This window comes from Pecten maximus, chromosome 13 (genome assembly GCF_902652985.1).
Source record: "Pecten maximus chromosome 13, xPecMax1.1, whole genome shotgun sequence".
Lineage (NCBI taxonomy): Eukaryota > Metazoa > Mollusca > Bivalvia > Pectinida > Pectinidae > Pecten > Pecten maximus.
Window position 1 is genome coordinate 22,198,560 of NC_047027.1, and position 6,672 is coordinate 22,205,231.

Genomic DNA, 6,672 nt, shown 5'->3' on the forward strand with positions numbered 1-6,672 from the left:
AACAAAGATGGCGACCTGAAGCTGTCAGGCGGTTTGGATTGGAATTAAATTGCGTATATTTCGGCAAGTAAGCATCGTACAATGTTCCCGTGTGGTCAGATCATCTAGTTTTTTCAAAACGTATTCAGAACAGTTGTTGTTTAGTCGCTACGGTTATTAACATAAAAATTCGGATTATTATATAAATACTTATTTAATTATTCTTAACACCTCATGTAAACACTTTCATTAAAAAACGAACACAGATAGAACGATCACATTTTAGTATATGATAGAGATATGGGAACTGCAGTTCACCTTAACATTTTGGTGATCATAATTTCAAAGGTCAAGGTCGCAGGTCAAAATACAGATTTTTGTTTGAACGACCATAACTTCATACAAGATTGTTCTATTTCATGCACGCTCAGTGTGTCATGTAGATCGTTGTCGGGGCTAACTTTTTCCCATGCCATGTTATCAGAAAAAGTGTCAAGGTCATGACCACGCTATGGTTGAAAGTAAGGTCAAAAATAAAATTCTCTAATCGAGTAAAGTCTACCATGGTATATAAAAGAGCATGAACGACTGAGTTGGAGTGTGATAAAATTTTCGTGATCGGATGAAAAATGACGGAGATATGGCACTTTGAAAATTTCCAAAGTTGTTCCCGCCAAAATTCAAAAATCAGGCAAAAACGCACTTAAAATGCTTCTCCTCCGTCATCTATACACCTACAGACTTGATTTTTGGCACAACAATAGCATTTAAGAATGGCTACAAAAATTATCACTTATGATTGACATTGACCTTCATTCAAGGTAAAAAAAAAGAAAAAAAAAAGTAAAATTTTAAAAAATTCTTTCGAATCATGTTCTTTCTTTGTTCGTTTTTTCCTTGAACAATCGGTGCATCTTGTAGGTTATGATCAGGGCTAACTTTTCTCTGTAACATGTTATCAGAAAATATGTCAAGGTCAAGTGTAACATGTTATCAGAAAATATGTCAAGGTCAAGATCTAAGCATGAGGTCAAATCAAGGTCAAAAATTCAAAAACAAAATTGCGTTGATTTTTTAAGTTTATTTTGAAGTGCATGATCAATGAAGAGGAACTGTGCAAGTTTTATGGTCGTGCGATAAAAAATTGCGTAGAAATGGCACTTTGAACAATGTTCGTTTTCCCGCCAAAATTCAAATTTGTCCAAAAATGCACTTAATTTCCGTTTACTCCGATATCTTTACACATACAGATTTGATATTTGGCATAGTGACAGCTTGTACAAAGGGCTACAAACTTGAGTGCTTTTCATTGACCTTGACCTTCGTCACTGAGGTCAAATTACCAAAAATCGAAAATTTTACATTCTTTTAAAATCTGTTTATTTTGATCATCTATAGAGGAAAATGCTCTTATGAAGATATATGCAACGTTTCAAGGTCAAATCATCAAAAAAAAAAAAAAAAAAAATGAATATAACGCAATGGTATACATGATGCAAGATAAGGTATAGACAATACACGGTACAGGATTCACGATACTTGTACGGGATACATTATATACGGTACAGTACACACGAAACACGGAACGGTATACACAATACTTGGTACGAGATACAAGGTACTTGGTACGAGATACACGGTACGGTATGCATGATACATGTCACTAGATACACGATACACTGCACGGTATACACGATACTTGATACGAGATACACGGTACAGTATACACACTACACGTTACGGGATACACAATACGTTGTACGGGATACACGATATACGGTTAAGTAAACACGATACACGGTATAATAAACACGATCACGATACAAGGTACGAGATACACGATTCATGGCTCAGTAAACACGATACAAGGTACCAGATACGGTATACACACTATGCAATACACGATAAACGGTACGGGATTGATGATAAATGTTACTGGATACAATACGGGATACAAGATACATGTACATGGAACGGGATTTACAATACAGTAAACACGAAACAAGGTACGAGATACACAATTCACAGTACAGTTAACGCGATACAAGGTACGAGATACACGATTCACGGTTTAGTAAACACGATACAAGGTACGAGATACAGGGTACAGTTAACACGATACAAGGTACGAGATAAACGATTCAATGTACAGTAAACACGATACAAGGTACGAGATACACGATTCACGGTTTAGTAAACCCGATGCAAGGTACGAGATACAGGTACAGTTAACACGATACAAGGTACGATATACAGGTACAGTAAACACGATACAAGGTACGAGATACAGGTACAGTAAACACGATACAAGGTACGAGATACAGGTACAGTAAACACGATACAAGGTACAAGATACAGGTACAGTTAACACGATACAAGGTACGAGATACAGGGTACAGTTAACACGATACAAGGTACGAGATAAACGATTCAATGTACAGTGAACACGATACAAGGTACGAGATACACGATTCACGGTTTAGTAAACCCGATGCAAGGTACGAGATACAGGTACAGTTAACACGATACAAGGTACGAGATACAGGTACAGTAAACACGATACAAGGTACGAGATACAGGTACAGTAAACACGATACAAGGTACGAGATACAGGTACAGTAAACACGATACAAGGTACAAGATACAGGTACAGTTAACACGATACAAGGTACGATATACAGGTACAGTAAACACGATACAAGGTACGAGATACAGGTACAGTTAACACGATACAAGGTACGAGATAAAGGTACAGTAAACACCATACAAGGTACGAGTTACAGGTACAGTTAACACGATACAAGGTACGAGATAAAGGTACAGTTAACACGATACAAGGTACGAGATACAGGTACAGTTAACACGATACAAGGTACGAGATACAAGGTACAGTAAACATGATACAAGGTACGAGATACACGATTCACGGAGGTCAAATGATACAAAATTTAAAAATTCAAATTCTTTTAAAACGGTTTATTTTCATCGTATGTGAAAGAAAACGTTATTTTAAAGATGCTTGCAAAACGAAGAGAAATCGTAGGTAAAACGTACACAAGCGTTCGTCAGAACGAGAACATGTCAGCGATCATTTTCTTGTTGGAAATCCCGTGTTTTGATCTTGATCAAATCAAGTTTTCTTATTGTTATCGCTATTTATATCAACACCACAACGATCCGTATTGAAACTCGAAAACATTACTTTCATTTTTGTAATGGTTTGTACTGGTACCGTCCATCCGTTACTAAACAATCTATCTTACCGCCTGGAGAAGTACCGGGTTACTTTATCACATATTACGATGGTTTTCCTTTGATCATGGATTATGCACGTTTTATTTTAAGAGTGATATGAGAAAAATATGGCTGACAGACCACCTTTTTTTTCTTCACCTTTGTTAATAATATATTTTGCCGAGTGGGATTTTTTTTTATATATATTTGTATGCGTAGCTAGCTTTGTTTTGGCGGTCACGCTGTCTCCTTCTTTGGTATTTTTGGCTGAATACTCTGTTCAATAAATTCTCTGCACTCGTCCACAAGGGAAGTAACTGAGGAGGGTACCAGTTTTACCGATCCTCTGTTTAGCGTCCGCAAGGGAGGTAACTGGGGCAGGTACAATGTAGTTGTCTTATCTGTGATACATGTACGTCATTCAATCAATACATCATTGGCGCAATTGAACTATACATTCTTATTTGCATATTTTTTCATCAATCTGAAAATATTTTCTTTTTAATTGCTTATTCCATGTTCAATACATCACGAGATTCGGTACACGTTAACCTATTCTTCCTTGACTACTCTATTGTCCTTCCCATACCTAGAGTATTTTTGTTATTTTGTTTACTTACAGATTCAATGCAAGTAACTTGGTTTTTCTGTAGCCGCCATTTTGTTGGTAGTCACATGTGTAAAGTGTGGCAAAGATGAGGACGAGGCATGCGCACTGAAGTGTACCAACCGGAGGGGATTGCCAGGAGACATTGGGCCACCTGGCCCACCGGGTTTGGATGGCACACTGGGAATGGATGGTTTTCCGGGAATAAAGGGCGAAAAGGGAGAGAGAGGTTTGTTTAAACATATCTTATTTGTGTCATTGTTATAAGATGGAGTTGGAAGATCTGCTTTACACCAAAGCAAAAGCAAAATTTAATCATTAAGTAAAATATTACCAGAGGTCAAGGTCAAAGGTATACATTTATTCAGAACATAACCAAGCTGATTTGGAGTTTAATATTAAGCACACAACACTATAATGAGAGGTCATGGTGAGGTTACCTCAGAGCATTATCATACAGAGGTCAAGGTGGGGTTCACCTCAGAACATTACCATACAGAGGTCAAGGTGAGGTTCAGCTCAGAACATTACCATACAGAGGTCATGGTGAGGTTCACCTCAGAACATTACCATACAGAGGTCATGGTGAGGTTGCCTCAGAACATTACCATACAGAGGTCAAGGTGAGGTTCACCTCAGAACATTACCATACAGAGGTCAAGGTGAGATTCACCTCAGAACTATACCATACAGAGGTCAAGGTGAGGTTACCTCAGAACATTACCATACAGAGGTCATGGTGAGGTTGCCTCAGAACATTACCATACAGAGGTCAAGGTGAGGTTACCTCAGAACATTACCATACAGAGGTCATGGTGAGGTTCACCTCAGAACATTACCATACAGAGGTCAAGGTGAGGTTCACTTCAGAACATTACCATACAGAGGTCATGGTTAGGTTACCTCAGAACATTACCATACAGAGGTCAAGGTGAGGTTACCTCAGAACATTACCATACAGAGGTCAAGTTGAGGTTACCTCAGAACATTATCATACAGAGGTCATGGTGAGGTTCACTTCAGAATATTACAATACATAGGTCATGGTGAGGTTGCTTCAGAACATTACCATACAGAGGTCATGTTGAGGTTCACCTCAGAACATTACCATACAGAGGTCAAGGTGAGGTTACCTCAGAACATTACCATACAGAGGTCAAGTTGAGGTTACCTCAGAACATTATCATACAGAGGTCATGGTGAGGTTCACTTCAGAATATTACAATACATAGGTCATGGTGAGGTTGCTTCAGAACATTACCATACAGAGGTCATGTTGAGGTTCACCTCAGAACATTACCATACAGAGGTCAAGGTGAGGTTACCTCAGAACATTACCATACAGAGGTCATGGTGACGTTACCTCAGAACATTACCATACAGAGGTCATAGTTAGGTTACCTCAGAACATTACTATACAGAGGTCATGGCGACGTCACCTCAGAGCATTATCATACAGAGGTCATGGTTAGGTAACCTCAGAACATTACCATACAGAGGTCATGGTGATGTTACCTCAGAACATTACCATACAGAGGTCAAGGTGAGGCTACCTCAGAACATTACCATACAGAGGTCAAGGTTAGGTTCACTTCAGAACATTACCATACAGAGGTCATGGTGATGTTACCTCAGAACATTACTATACAGAGGTCAAGGTTAGGTTCACTTCAGAACATTACCATACAGAGGTCATGGTGAGGTTGCCTCAGAACATTACCATACAGAGGTGAAAGTGAGGTTCACTTCAGAACATTACCATACAGAGGTCATGGTTAGGTTACCTCAGAAGATTACCATACAGAGGTCAAGTTGAGGTTACCTCAGAACATTACCATACAGAGGTCATGGTGAGGTTCACCTCAGAACATTACCATACAGAGGTCATGGTTAGGTTGCCTCAGAACATAACCATACAGAGGTCAAGGTGAAGTTCACTTCAGAACATTACCATACAGAGGTCAAGGTGAGGTTACCTCATAACATTACCATACAGAGGTCGTGGTGATGTTACCTCAGAACATTACCATACAGAGGTGATGGTGATGTTATCTCAGAACATTACCATACAGAGGTCATGGTCAGGTTACCTCAGAACATTACTATACAGAGGTCAAGGTTAGGTTCACTTCAGAACATTACCATACAGAGGTCAAGGTTAGGTTCACTTCAGAACATTACCATACAGAGGTCATGGTGATGTTACCTCAGAACATTACCATACAGAGTTCAAGATTCACATTATTGTTGCGCCCGCATCTACTCCTGGATCAAATCGACTTCCGTCGAAAACAAACCAACGTCCCTGCCAATCGGAGTCAATTGTTCTTTCATTCATGTCTGAATCTCTGATATAACACGACCATACATGTCTGAATCTCTGATATAACACGACCATACATGTCTGAATCTCTGATATAACACGACCATACATGTCTGAATCTCTGGTATAACACCTTCATACATGTCTGAATCTCTAATATAACACGGCCATACATGTCTGAATCTCTGATATAACACGACCATCCATGTCTGAATCTCTGGTATAACACCTTCATACATGTCTGAATATCTGATATAACACGATCATATATGTCTGAATCTTTGATATAACACGGCCATACATGTCTGAATCTCAGATATAACACGGCCATACATGTCTGAATATCTGATATAACACGATCATATATGTCTGAATCTTTGATATAACACGGCCATACATGTCTGAATCTCTGATATAACACGACCATACATGTCTGAATCTCTGATATAACACAATCATACATGTCTGAATCTCTGATATAACACGGCCATACATGTATGAATCTTTGATATAACACGGCCATACATGT